At 39.2% G+C, this 15,856-nt stretch overlaps 1 long non-coding RNA gene across 1 annotated transcript; it reads left to right on the top strand.

Moving 5' to 3' along the window:
- Window positions 1-2,244: 2,244 nt before the first annotated feature.
- Window positions 2,245-13,792, top strand: LOC149078568 (uncharacterized). Its single transcript, XR_016193828.1, has 3 exons — window positions 2,245-2,384; window positions 9,522-9,621; window positions 13,552-13,792. It is a non-coding gene; the product is annotated as an uncharacterized LOC149078568 (long non-coding RNA).
- Window positions 13,793-15,856: the final 2,064 nt, after the last annotated feature.

Below are 15,856 nucleotides of genomic sequence, written 5' to 3'. Positions count from 1 at the left end.
CTCTATCTTGGACTGCATTTTAAGCTATTGCTTTATTAGGAAGTTGAAGTCAAAATGTAATCAAAGCATCTTTTTCCATTTTTTGCGGAAAAATTTACCCCAAAAATTTAGCGGCCCGGTGCGGCCGCACCCTTCGCACCCGCCTAAGTCCGGCCCTGATGAGGTGGCAAGGGAAAAGAAAACTGTTTTCATTAAAAATGTTGAAATAAGCAAAATAATGCTCAAAAAATGTTTAAATTTGCCTTCGTACGATTGAAAACATGAAAAGTGCCTCATCGCGCAAAAATAGAGGAATATGCAAAATCATTTTTTAAAAAATAGAAAGTCAAAAGTCACCATCCCTACTAATTTCATTTTTGTAGAAAAAAATATATGTATTTTCCCTCCAGATATATATATATATAGAGGGTAATAATAGACTGAACATAATTCCTTCAGAAAATACGGGAATTCGAAATCCTTAACATATGGAAATCGCTAACTGACGCCAGAAATGATGCCAAGAATGAGCAAAATTGACAATTATGACCGATATACCCAAAAAATTGCCAAATGGTAAGAAATGAAGTACTACTGCAGAACGCAGTGTGTTTGAATAAATTCTACGAAGGAAACGTCCCCGCCCCACATGGCAAATATGTGAGGTAAATAGTCAGATTTATGCTAATGATTTTGCCGCCCCTCACCACTGTGAAATTCGATTATTTTTGTTCCTAGTACCTAAAATTTTCCTCCCGGGACAGTTGCTCTCTTTGTTCTCCCTTCCCCTAGTTAGCCCTGCTCGTGGTTACCCCCCATCATAATTTCAATGTTAAAAAAGTAGTTTTAACCCTTGATTTCAGTGAAGAATATTAATTCACGTGTATGTGGGCCTCGTTGTGAAAATACAAGAAAAAACGGGACATTTTTACAAAAAAGTCGGGATCGTTAAATTTACGTGGAAATACGGGAATGTCTCGGGAAATTCGGGCTTCGTATAAATTATAGATATTACTAATATATTGACTTATTTTGACGTTATGTGTTTCTAGGAAAGGGGTCATTCAAGTATTACGTCAGCATCGGGGGGGGGGGGTGATTGATGCTTACGTCATCAACCCCCCTTTATGAAAACATGAAATAGTCTCCATGGCATCTTACTCGGTAAGCCAAACACGAGAGAAACTTTTCCCTAATTTGTGTGGTCACCTGAACTATAACACATTCTCCCTATTAATAAATCCTCTACAGAGACACTTTAGTGATCTCTAAATGTTTCGCCGATCCTTCAAGTGATCTGCTAATGTAAATGTGTCCAGGCTGCTCAGGTGTTCTAGAAATGTGTCGCGGGCCACTTAACTGCTCTGGAACTGTGCCGTGAATCACTAAAATTATTCGTAATTCTGAAGCGGATCACTTAAGTAATCTGGGAATGTGCCACGGGTAACTTGAGTGATTTAGAGCTGCAATGCGGGTCGCTTAAGTGCTCTAAAACTGTGCCGCATGTCACTCGAGTGATCTTTAAATGTGTCGCGGACCGCTTAAGTGTACTGGAACTATGCTGCAGCTTTCTCAAGTGATCTGGGAATGCGCCACGGGCATACTTGAGTGATCTGAACATGTTTACTCTGAAATGTACTCTTAGTGAACTTGTACCTGAAAATATCTGGGTACACAAGTAAAATTGGGTTATCAGAGGTTTGCTACATCGGGGGTGTGCTCGTATAATTTGTTAAATCGGAATTCGTTTAGTGAGGTGAAATTTACCAACGCTGCTTGGGTGTTAGGCATAACCGATAGTAGAAGTGATAAACTTAGGGAATTTTACCAAAATGGTCAGTGATTAAGCATAATATAAACGATTTATCACATTTACTCATTTACGTAACATATGCATAGGCGGATTCAACGGTGGTCGTGCAAAGGACCCCGACTTCTGAAGCTCTCCCGCAAAACCCCAAATTGACACTTTTTCTAATTTAAGGAGGCCCAAAATATATTCTCTTCTACGCCTGTGGCCTCAACCGAACTTAATCCGTCTCTGATCGTGTGCACCCTGTATACACAGAAAAAAGAATCAGGTCTTGAGCGACGACAAATATCTTGATTCGAAAAATTTCGCGATATCAGCATCGTTAGAAGCGAAAAATCATTTTGCAGATTCTTCCGTGATATCAGTATCAGAAATCCCAAGATTCAAACATTTCTATTGGATATCTGGAAGGAAAACATTCTTATCTAGATGAAATACAAAAACAGAAAATAGTGAAACGCTGTGTACATCAGTTTATTATTATTTTTTCTCTTATGCACTGACATTTCCTTGATGTAACACTTTTGAGGTTTTTCTGATGTTGCGAAGTTTTTAGAACCATTTATAGCGGGACTAATTACAAGAAACGAGGGTGAGTCCATTAGACTCTATATTTGCTTATGGTTTTTTTTTTATCATTGTTTATTTCATGCTGATTGTCATTCACTTAAGCGTAAGTTCAATGATTCAACATCCCCGGTAGCACAACGACATAGTGTAACGTATCTATTTTTCCAGTATGGACATTTTTTACTAACTCTCTGTGGTCTTATACCATATAATATGCTTTGTTTGTTTATACGGGGTGCCAGTTTTATAAGGGGACGTCGTTTCGGAGATGCGTCTCTTTTCCGTGAGGTGGCGGAATATTCCTAGACACTTGATATTGGTGGGGTTTCCAATTAAAGCACGAAACTACGGAACTTAACGAATGAGCCTTTATTTCGAAGCACACTCAAAACAGACAACCTTCCAGGACGGAGAAACCACATTCCAACTCTCGCTCTCTTCTCTTGGAAGATAGATTTTCTCTTCTCACCTTCTTTTAACAACGTATAAACAAACAAAACACATCATGTGATATAAGACTACAGAGAGTCAGTAAAAATGTCCATACTGGAAAAATAGATTCGTTACAATAGTACAATATCTGGACCATATCGTCCAGTATAACATAAGAATGTCCGAGACGATCTTGTCCTATGTTTTGCAAATCATTAATGCTATTAATTTTAGTCCTTAATTGTCATTCAAATACTTATTTTATCCCATTTTTCTTTGAAGAGAAAACAACTTGAAACAATGATTTTCTTTAAAATTGTTTGCATTTTTGCACTTTTCCGTCTAATAATTTCGATGCAAAATTGTATCAATCTATAATATGAGGCCATCAAGTATATCAATTACTATCGTGATACTGACAGATACGTGATATTCTTTTTTTTTCAATGACATATAGATGGCGAAGGCATATATATATATATATATTGTAGTTTATTTTATTTATTATATTTCTCTATTCTCTGACAGGCTTGCTTTTACTACGTGGTATGATTGTACATGGTTTAGGGGTGGTCAAGTGCTTGACTATGTGCTCTCAATCACTATTTTGTTGATAATTGTGGATTAGAACCCTGATTCTCTGTATCACACCTTTTCTTCGATTGTATTATGCAATGAAACCTGTAAGAAACGGAACGTCAAAAGACAGATAATACTTCATTTTAAACAGGTTTCCTTTTTTACAAAGGTGCATATAAAAAGTGAGCATTAATCAATGAAGGGAGTATTTTTTGATTCCGTCTTACACAGTGTCCGTCTTAGATAGCTTCACTGCACAATGATTACCTCGGCTGACGAACGTGATTCCAGAACTAATTATCTGCGTTAGCCGAGGTATTACTGTATTTGCAAAGTATCAGTTTGAGTATTCCCCATCTATCTTTCACAAAATCAACTGAAAAGAAGAAAAAAAAATTATTTTAGGCAACCGTTTTAAGATCAAGTTTTCTCCGACTAATCTCGCAGCCAGGATATACTTGAAAATACAAGAATATCCCGTAAAATACGGGACATGGGTCACACTGCTCATGCTGTAGATTAGTGGTCCGTCTAACTCTGTTTCAGACATTTCACCGGTCCTTGGGCGTAGAAAGATTGAGAAACGCTGCGCTAGAGGCCATCGATCAATGATTTCTACAGATAGTCAATCTCAAAGTGCAGAAAATAGGCTTTCGCGTCGGGAAAAAAATCAATCAACGATTTGGTTTCAACTTATCATGAGATCGATAAAATGAAGGATAATCTCAGTAAAAAGAATATTTTCAAAATAGGATGTGAAACTGCAATATTTATTCTACTTTTTTTTGTGTCTGAATGTTCGGGGATGCGGAATGTTCAACATGCATAATTACATATGATACAGATTGTATTTGAGTAGTACACGGCTGATATCCTGAGAAACTTGCGGCTTATCCGAATGACCCGACAGATCACGTGTCTGGAATCTGGAAGTTTCCCGATTCGAATTACGATCTCTTTCTCTTGTTGGAGGCGCGTGGTTTTACCTGACCACCCGTCGCCTCGGCGCGTTGCTGCTGCTGCCCCGGCGCCTCCGCGCGTTGCTTCACCGACCCCAGCCCCACGACGGGTTGCTCGCACAGGGCAGAGTAATGCTGGACGCTGGCCGTCGCGTTCTGGTCGGCGCGTTTGGCCATGCTCTCCCCGAGCGTTTCGAACACGACGTCGCGCATGTCCTCCCACTGCACTTTTTTCTTGCCCTTGGCGGCGACCCCGGTTATCAGTTTGTCCTCGATCGCCAGCAGCATCTCGCACGCCAGGCTCCTCGCCGGGAAATCCATCCACGAGAAGAACGAGGTGCTTACCTCGGTTATGTAGCGGAAATGCTGCAGAACGATCGGGAAATCGCAGAACTCTTGATCGGTGGGTTGCGGGTGACTGCTGAAAGACGCCCTGGCCACCGCTTCCATGTTGTCCTTCAACGCCGAACTCATCCCTTCCTGGACAGCTAGATGTTTCAGGTCCTCGGGCATCAGTTTCCGGACGGCCACGCCAGCGTGGTGAGGAGTAATGAACTGGCCTATCCCGGCATCCTTGCGGCACGCGTCTATGGTCATACTCACCAGTTGCTCGTTCACGTCCCTGCAGAGGTAGTCCATGAACATAATCGCGTCGGGGGTGTAATTGAATTCCTGGTTTTTGAACCAACGATGCAAAGCTGGGCGGTAATTGGTGTCATCCATTTTGGTCCCGGATAATTTCGTGGAATCGAATCGAGGAAACTGGAAAATGTTGACCGGATAATGGTGGACACAAGAGCGGGAAAAATTGAGCTTGATTCTTTCTTTTCATAAATATCTCTAAAAAAACAAATTGTAACTTTGAATTCTGTTCCTGTTGCTTCGTATGTACTGTTGTTCGTTTTTGTTACAAATAATTCTTGTTAGGAAAGCACTGAATACGCTGGAACAATGGAACCTCTCTGTAACGGACACCCATGGGACCGAACGGTAATCCCGCTGGCGGAAATTTTCCGTTAATACATACGAAATACGTTAAAGCGCCTTCTTTTCCACGGGTTTCAAAAATATCCGTTCTGTAAGGTTTCACTGTATACAGTGAACATATACAGTATGTTACACGATCAGCGTATGCCCTCAGGAGTGGGGCGATTGATCTTTTGCTTGATATATGTTACACGAGCCGAATGAATGAACGCCAGGGGCTCTGCCACCGGACTTATCCCGTCGCCGAGATCTCTTCCAGCCCAGCTTCGTGGCAGAGTCTGGAACAAAGTGAGTGCACCTAACAGTTTGAGTGTATAGCTAGTGTTGTGTTTGATATTTCAGTGCTGCCATCTATACTTAATTGTGAGTCAAGTGTAATGATTGAATATTTGTAACGTTGTAGGCATGTTACACGAGCCGATCTCCCCGTTAAGAAGTCTCGCTACAGAGAGCGACAGGCCAACAAAGGTACAAATCTTCAATCATTACACTTCACGCAGTCTGAAAATTTGCTGGCAGATGGCAGCTCTACACATAACAAACTTCACATTACGTACAAGTACATGCACATTCCAGGATGTACCAATTCGTTAGATTCCGCAGAGGAATGTGGACGAGGTTCATGAGCGGTTTAGTAGTAGTTGTAGTAGTAGTATATTAGTATATATATATTACATATGTTACGGTAAAATGTGACTATGAACACTTACCAATCATCTTGATAAGTTTAATAAATTTATCACTTTAACCGGCGAACATACATAATACCCAAGCGTCGTTGGTAAAGGGGATAAATTTCCCTAAATTAATCACCTTTACCGGCGATTAGGTGTAAGGCGTGTCATTGAAGTACTACGTCAGCATCGATGGGGGAGGGGTTCCCGATTTGCTGACTTTTGATGACAATCGGAAGTTGGGGGGTCCAAAAATAACTAAAAATTTGCTGACGCAATACTTGAACGGCCTCTTATACATAATAACCAAGTATCGTTAATAAATGTAATAAATACTTTGGATTTATCGCTTTTATCTGTGATTATGCATCATTTTGCCCTAGTGTAATTGGTGAATTTGATAAATATGAAAAAAATAATATTATAATAATAAGATAGCAAATTTTACGATCGTACCCTGATATAACGATACAATACATGTATGAATTATCATCATAGAGGAAATCACCAATTATCGCCAAAAGTGAGCAAAGATGCAAAATATTGTGAAAATCACCAAGAACATTTCCCATCACGGAAAATGAAGCATTTGATGGACACATAACCCATAACTACACTTCCTGCTAACGGACACTTCTTTTTTTTTTAATTTCTTGACCTGCGTCAATGTATTTTACTGTTCATTAACCTTCTCGATAACGGACAAAGTTTTTGGTCTAATCGGTGTCCGTTATCGAGAGATTCCACATGTAATATAATTTAGGGAAATAATTTATCCCTTAATTTGAATCTTATATTATAAATGTGAAAGTATGTATGTATGTATGTATGCTCTTTATACAAATCTACAGTTTTGGACCGATCGTCGCCAGATTTTGCATATATACCAAACAGGTCCGGGATTGAACCGTAGGCTTACTTTAAAACTTCGTCAGAGCTGGGCAAATGCCCGAAATGGGCAAAAAACTGCCGGGCAACAATGGTTTTGGGGACTCAACAATTACTTTCGGAACGTTTACTTTGGTTACCGTGGTTTCCAACAATGCGTTTCAGACGTGAATATATCCCTTTACAATGGTTTGTCACACCTTTAATTCTGTTATTATAACAGCACTAGCTCAGTGTGTAACAGTTTATTCCTTTATAACGGGTTGTCACTTTTCAAATCCTCCCATTAATTGCAGAAAACCCGGGAAGCGCCGGGTATTTCTGCTAGCCTATATACAGGGTGTCCTGTAAGTGATAATGCGGCCTTTATCTCATCAACCACCCATCGTATAGGTATAGTTTCAATTTAAAAATTGCGTAAAAGGCGTTTGAATGATATTCGCTGCACAAGCTGGACGTATGACGTCGCTAACAACAGAGAACAACAACTACGCTGACAAAACTGGGAATAAAAATGTTCAACACCAACTGATGAACTCAATGCTTGCCTCAAATCATCAACACTATGGCACGAAGCTAAAAAATTATCATTATCCACCAACATGCGAGTTCAACTGCAAAATGACTCAGCACTGCTATCATTTTCACATCAGTTGACCAACCAGTAGACCCAAGCACTGGACCGATTACGTTCCCAAATGGATTTTGCCAGTTGTTAAACTCAGTTCAAGAACTTGCAGACAAAGTCTTCCCAAACATTCAACAAAATGACCAAAACCGTGAGTGGCTTTCTGAGAGCGATTCTGGCATCGAAAAATGACAGTGTGAACAAGATCAACGAAAAAAATCCTGAAACTTATTCCGGGAGACTCCACATCTTATAAATCGGTTGACACTGTCACAGACACACATCGCAGACAGTTCTACACACCAGATGGACAAACAAAAATATTGTGTATCCAAAAGCGCTTGCCTGAAGTTTTTAATTAAAATATTTAAAAATGAAAGTAATTTTTTCTTACTTAATGCAGAAATATTTTGATTAAGAAATAATTAATATAAGCTATATATATGTAAATTTTCTACCGGGCGGGCTACGTCGCCGGGTATCAGCTAGTAGACAATAAAAAGTTTGAATAAACTTCATTGAAAAAATACCAAAAGAAACGGAACAAAAAAATCGTTTCTTGGCCATGTCCTGGTTAGGAGGAGGCGGTACAACTACGGGGAAACACGCGAATGTCCGCGAAACAGGGGTGATATGGTCACGCTAGACATACTATAGTAGAACCACTAGATAACGGACGCCCATAGCACACCAAAAATTTTATCCGCTAATAGGAAGGTACGATATACAGTCGAACATCGTTTATACGACTTTCACATTTATACGACGTTTGGTTTCGGTCGCACACACAATTGTTGTTCCCCATACATTTTCATTTCTGTCAAAGTGATACACCGGTGATTATGCATAATCACCAACCGTCTTGATAGAGAATGTTTGATTAAATTTGATTACATTCTTCACTTTTGCCAACTATTATGCTTAATTACCAAATAAAGTTGAAAATTCTGAAAAATAAGGAAAAAATTCTGTAACCTTTCTTCTCTTTTCCTTCAACCATGGCCCCCAAATCCTGAAGCAGGGCCCCTAGGCTAGGATCTTTTACGGGCCCCCCCCCCCCGACCAGACTTCCACGGGGCCTCCTTTATGATGAATTTATAGCGTGAAAAAACAAAAAAATTATTAAAATCCTCCTGGGCCCCATGGCTGGAGCCTTGTCAGCCCACCCCTTGCGGGGGCCATGCCTTCAACCAATTAATTATTTTTACCCGTACATAAGATACGTGCACTACATGATATTTTGCAATAAAAATTATTGAACTAAATTAAAATAAATTTGAAGATGAAAACATCCATAACAACATTATCAGTCTTGTAATATGTTGCTTTCTTCACACGTTATCAACAGCCAAAACTAGCGTTACCATTCGAATTCACCATCCTGGACTATATTAGTTAACTAAATAATTATTTTTTTTAACTAAATTTTATTTGTTTAACCCGATTTTACTGTCCGCTCACGGGCAGTTGGAATATATTAAACCCCCTATTCCACGGGACCGGGAATCGGAAAAGTGTCCGTTACGGAAGGTTACGCAGTATACAGATTTTGGAACGTGGGCGGAGCTGCTACACACCAGCACCTCCTAGAGATAGAAGGCCTCCGCAGTCTGCTTGTGACGTTCATTATCCCTCAGAATATTCAGGGGGAAAAAAAAAATTCCCTGCTCGCGCCAGTATCATCGTTGTGAGAAAAAGAAATGATCGCGATCATAATTGGCGATTTCTATGCCCCTGATCCAATCACTATGCGGTATTTGTGAGCCAATAAGGAAGATTCTACGCCAAAATAAGAAGAAACAGAATAGGATGCTGTGTTTCGAAATGTGACAAACTTGCTAGGTATAGTCTGAATGACGTTTATGGCAAACAGTGCAGAGGCCTTCTATCTCTAGGAGGTGCTGTACACACCCACACGCGGCAGAAAATTTTAGAATTTCGGGATTATTACGCAATCTTTATTGAATCATGGTACAATCATGAAGTCTTTAATTCACTGATTTTGATTTCAGATGACGATACGCTTGATTCTGATTGGTACGACTGTCTTATTTCTGTACGTGATTGGTTCCTCCGGTACTATTTGCCCCGGTGGACTGGAATGCGTTGATAGTGAGTCCACCAGCATTGACGTTTTGTTAATTACTTCGCATGTTTAGGAAATTTAGCACGCAAAAAAAAAGAACTTTCAATATCGTAAACTTAATATTTTACCATATAGATTGTTGTTATTAGAATAAGTAATAATAAATTTACAATTAATGGCAAATTAATAATTAATTATACAAATACAAATACAAATACAACGCCACAACAGGCAAAATGCCCAACGAGGTGGCTGATAAAGAAAATTTTTTTATGTTTCTGGAAAGAAATTGAAAAATACATTGAAAAATTAATAGGGAAACTTTTGAAGTTTATATTTGTGATTTTGAATTTGGTTGATTTTCCGTGTAATTCATTGTGATATGGGGAAAAACAATGAATTTTCAGTATAGGGCCATTCAAGTATTACGTAAGCAGATTTTTAGCCATTTTTGACCCCCCCCCCTTTTTTTAGCAAAACACTGACCCCCCCGTCAGCAAAATTTCGTCAGCAGCTTAAAATATTTCATATCTTCAAAAAAGGTGATTGATGACGTAAGCAACCTTCAAACCCCCCTCTCCCCCTTGTCATCAAAAGTCAGCAAATCCGAAACACCCCCTACCCCGATGCTGACGTAATACTTGAATGACTCCTAAGACAGAATTTCTAAGTTAGTTATAATTTTCTTTTTTTTGCAATAGGTACCGCTGCAGAAGAAACTAGAATACGATGTTTCCAAAATATCCATAATTTGCAGCAGCAACAACATGGTGTAGCCTCAGAGCAAAATCCGTGGCGTGGTCACATAGCGATGAACTCGGATCGCGAGCTCCCTGACACAGTGGTGGGCGGCTGAAATTAGTTTTCCGCGGTTCATTACTCCGAGGCCTGAATGTGCTAGACAATCTCCCCTTCGTCAAAAAGTTTCGTCAGAGAAAGCAACACACCTACGATGATACGATCATTACACTTCACTCGTAGTTTTGAGAAATAGATGGCAACACTAAAATTATAATTCACTCACAGTTTGGAAAATAGATGGCAGCAGTAAAATTTACCTACAACATTGGAAACGCACTGCACTCGGACTGTTAAGTACACATGCATATTTCCGGCACAACTCGTTTCGGTAGTAAAGTGCCCATGGCTATACACCGGAGCAGTACTTGGTTTGAAAGAAAGGCAGAACAAAATTTCTGACTTTCTCTGCCGCATGACCTCCTCCTTCCCTTCCTAATGGAATCATGGCCCGCCACTCTATCTCAATTAAGCCATGCTGGGAGCTGTGCTTGTATGGGATGAGAACCTAACGTAAAGTTTAGTTCTGTGTAATGCTTGTTTTATGTAGTGCTGCCATTGGCCGTCAGTTTTTCTAACTATGAGTGTTGTGAAGTGGAATGATTACGACTCGGATATTTATGTCTTTGCATTTTTTTTTTTTTTTTTCATATTTCGCTATATTTACGTGATAGAGCATATTTTCAAAATTTTAAGGCATGTTTTGCATATTTCATAATTTTCGATAGAAAGTAAATTTTTTCCTCGCTATTCCATTCGAGCTAAAGACTTGTTTTTTCGGTTTCGGTGTTTGACGGGAGCTCCTAGGGCTAGGATTTTCATGCACTAAAAACGGAACATCGTTACTGATTGGTAAAAAATCCTGAAATTCAGTGATGGTAACTCGTGGGAAATTTCCCATATTACAAATACAACGCCACAACAGGCAAAATGCCTAACGAGGTGGCTGATATTCGTGGGAAAAATTGGCCAAAATTTGTCCAAGTGGGAAATTTATTAGCATTTGTGGGAAATTTTGGGAGTTCATCAAGCAAAAGAATTTTTTGAAAAAAATAAAGAAATTAATGCAGCGCAATACTTTTTTATTGTAAAATACTTGATTACGTAGTTTCCCCGCTAGATGGCAACACATTTTTCGGAATGCGTGGAAAAAATTTAATCAAAAGGGAAATTTTGCTGGAAGAGGTTACCATCACTGCTCTTTTTCTCTTTCTCTCTTTCAAACCGAGCACAACTCAGGTCTATTGTCATCTATGGGCAATTTACTACCTAATGAGTTGTGCCGGAGGAACTGCGTGTGTACCTAACAGTCTGAGTGCATATGTAGCGTTGTGTTTGAATTTTCAGTGGTGCTATCTATGTTTCAGAAGGGAAGTGAGTGATATGTTATGATTGAATTACATTTGTGCTGTTTGTAGGTCTGCTGCTGTCTGTGGCGAGACTTTTTAACGGGGAGATCGCTTCACATTTGTGCCTTGAAGTTGGGAACCACAGAAAACCCACTTCAGCCGACCACTACCATCACTGCTGAAATTCATGTTTTTCAACCAATCAACAATGACATTCAATTTTTAGAGCATAAAAGTACTAGCCATTCACGACATTGTTGTGTGGGGCTGTAAATAGATTATCACCTGAATCGGTGTCGTTGATGGTAATTCATGGGTAAAATTGGTAAATGGGGGGAATTTTTTAGCGTTTGCGGGAAATCTTGAGAGTATTTATCAAATAAAAAGAATTATTTATTTATTTATTTCAATTTTGTGCGATGTTTTTCTAAAGCTAAATACAGTACTTGGTTAGGTATTTTTATCTATAGATGGCAGCACATTAATTTTTTGGGTGGGGGGGGGGAACTTACGGAAAAGGAAAATTCATTCACCATTTTGGGGGAACATTGGCTCGAGATGAGATTAGTTGATAAAACGAAATTATTTTTTTTGTTCATACAATAAGTAAGGGTTCAAAATAATTTAGACTGGATCAAAATTTCTCATTATCTTTTGTTTGTTAGAAACCAATGTTATTCAAGATGAAAATTAAAAATATTTTAGGGCATATTTTTCGTTTTATTTACATTTTTTTAAAAACAGAATAAATCCATTTTTTACAGAACATTTTTTAGAAGTTTTCGAGCATGAAAATCCTAGCCCTAGTAATGATTGAATTGTTGTATTGTCACACATTGCAATGCATCCGGGATGACCTGAATTGAATTTTTAAAAATTGCAACAGAAGTCTGGAAAAACAATAATAAATACAAACAAACAGCAAAAAAACAAAATCCATGAAACCATATTTTTTCATTTCTACAGACTACAGTGCCCTCTGTTAACAAACTTTTTTCAATGGAATCAGGTTTCTGTCTAAATTCCGGCTGAGACGTTGCACGGGTTTCTGCGAGTTTCGTCCCGACATGTTGCTGCTGCAAATTATGAATATTCTGAAAATACCGTTGTAGTGTTCTGTAGCGCGTCTCTCAGTTGAGAACCTTGACATAACAATATGGTATAAGGCTCGAGAGCGCAAAAAGAAGAAAAGCCTCAGGAGACGGAAGATTGCAAAAACAAAATTGGACATTCGAAAATAAACAGAGAGGGATAAATGTGTGGGAAAAGCGATCGAGTAGGATCGTCGTCGCATATTTACGTTCTTATTTTAATTTTTTTATTAACAAATTTCTGTTTATGTTTGTCATGATGAGTGCTCACTATTCAAAGAACATAAGGTCACTACAACCGTATTTAGTTTTTACCAGACTATACTCAACCGCATATGCACTTCGTAAACATTCCTCTGGGGATTTTCTAACGAATCGGTACATGCCGAAACGTGTTGTGCGTGGGGTCAAACTTATTTGTGTCGTCAGAGTTACGCTCGTTTCGTGTTACACTGGTGCTGTCATCTGTCTGTCGCAATTCAATTTTTCAGCGACTGCAGCGCCATCTGGTGTAAAAATTTATTTAATTTTGGAATTCTGCCTAGCTTTACTGTGTGACAAACGGTGCATTTCTATAGCTTTTTCCGTTGTTTATTTCTTTTTTCAAATATCTCCCGGCAGTTTTGGGACACCTGTACACATGACACGTACAAATTCCATTATGCATATAACGTTATATTCTATCATTCACATCTAATTAATAATTCCATTTTCCTAGATTCCACTTGCTGTCCAATGAGATTTGGTTACGGTTGCTGCCCGATGGAAAACGCTGTATGCTGTCCCGACTTGAAGCACTGTTGCATGCCTCGTACAACTTGCGATGCAGGTCGTTGCGTACTAAAGGAAGAAAACTCGTTGTACTGAACATGTCCCGTTCTTCTTCATCGGAATGCCTGTGCTAACATTAACGCTTATATGCACCGTTCGATGTAAAATAAAATCGTATTAATCTAGCATTATGCTCGCAGAGTTTTTCACTGCGCAGACAAAAATCTCTCATGTTATATAAGGTAGCACTTTAATTTGTCATTCCGCACAGATATCGAAATTCTGTGCGCAAGGAAATGTCAGTTCTGTGCAGGTGAAATAAAAGAGAATGTGCCTCCTATCGGGAAAAATAGAATCCTTGTTAAACACCAGACCAGACCTTTACCCCCATTCCCAGCTTCAAGGGGCTGATATTGGGAAATCCAGACGGGACTAGGAAGGCCTTAGGGTTAAACAGGAATCCTTGTTGAACACCACCAAAATAAACGTTTTTATTCAGCGTATCGGGTTTCTTAAAGCAGGTTATGTTTAGTGTTTTTTTATGTTTCATATCTGACAACAGAGGGCTCCAATGTAACGATATTATTTACGTTTTCAATATGTGAGAGAAGGTGCTGAAGTAGAAGATTACCATAAATTCTTAAACTTGGGCATGAGGACGCATTCACACGCACCTTCGGCTGTGTTCCTTACATATGTTTATAGCAGATGGCGCCACAACACGAGCAATGAACAATTGTTTTCTAACCAAAACAGAACCCCTTTACATTTTTACATCGGTGCTTTTTCAAAGGGGGGTATTTATTAATTATCAGTCATTAAATGTTGTTTCGCCCAATTTGATTATTTCTGAATTGAAGAAAGAAGAGATTGCCCAATTCTCTAATAAATTTTCCAAGGGCTATCTTAACACATCAGTTTGTACGTGACGGGATGGGAGGATGCTTCTCGGGTGCATAAAGACACTCCAAGATATTGGAATCAGGTGCTATGGTAAATAGAGCTACAAAGACATTATAAGAGCTCATTGACATCAATTTTTAAATACAAATACAACGCCAGAACAGGCAAAATGCCCAAAGAGGTGGCTGAGAAAAAGATGCCCATAACAAATATGGATGTCATATATTTCAAAAATACAGCAACCCAATTAGAAATGCAATTACAAACAATATATATATACATGATAAAGTATTATACAATGTCCATAAAATGCATTTATGGTTGTCTTATTCAAAGTATGGATAGCTTCTCGTTTTACCCCAACATGTTATCGTATTTCTTTTTAAACGTGTCAATAGTGTTACAATTTACTACCTCCGGGGGTAAGCTGTTCCATTTATTAACAACCCTATTAGAGAAAACTTCCCTGCGACACCATAACCTTGCATTGTCCGTCACCAATCGATACTGGTGTCCCCTTGTAAAAGCAGTCAATTGGCGGTGTACTCAAAGTACATGGTCCATCCTATCCATCGCATTGAAAATTTTGAACACTTCGATCCTATCTCTTCGACACCTGCGTTCATCCAATGTAAACATATTCAAAAAATGGAGTCTCTCTTCATAACTCAAGCCCCGTGTGCCAATGAGGACACACGTAGCTCTTCTCTGCACCCCTTCAACCAAGTCTATGTCCCTCTGTAGGTATGGTCTCCAAAACCTTACAGCATACTCCAGTCCAAGACTAACTAATCCTCGAAAATGCGGAAGAATGACTTAAGGAGAACGCGAAGAGACCTTTTTGAAAATGAGACCAAGCATTCTATTCGCTTTTGCGAATTTTTTCTATTCCACCACTGAACAATGTTCAGAAAACCTAAGCCGCTCGTCAATGAGAATTCCGAAATTGGAGACCTCTACTAGCATCCAGGATAGTGACACCATTCAACTCGTAAGAGAACCGTGGGTTGTTCGAACCAAAATAAGCAACCTTGCACTTATCAACGATAAACGTCATGCTCCATTCATTTGTCCATGCTGCAACCCTGTTTAAGTTGGTCTGCATCAACTCCCTATCGCTTTGATTCGCGACTACCCCCCGTCATCTGCGAATTTGCTAACAATCCCATCGATACCCTGATCGAGTTTATCGACAATAAGTAAAAAAAGTATGGGGCCAAGGACACTTCCTTGAGGAACTCCACTTGTGACGTCTGTCCAACCAGAGAATTCCCAATTCACCATCACTCGTTGCGACCTATCTCTTAACCACGATTCTATCCAATTCAGCAAGTTACCCCCAATTCCAA

Source organism: Pholcus phalangioides, unplaced genomic scaffold, assembly GCF_987345545.1.
Source record: "Pholcus phalangioides strain wild (caught in Gottingen) unplaced genomic scaffold, Ppha-v1.0 ptg000013l_1, whole genome shotgun sequence".
In the NCBI taxonomy this organism is placed as follows: Eukaryota; Metazoa; Arthropoda; class Arachnida; order Araneae; family Pholcidae; genus Pholcus; species Pholcus phalangioides.
Note: the sequence above shows the minus strand (reverse complement) of the source record. Positions and strands in the feature narration are given on the sequence as shown.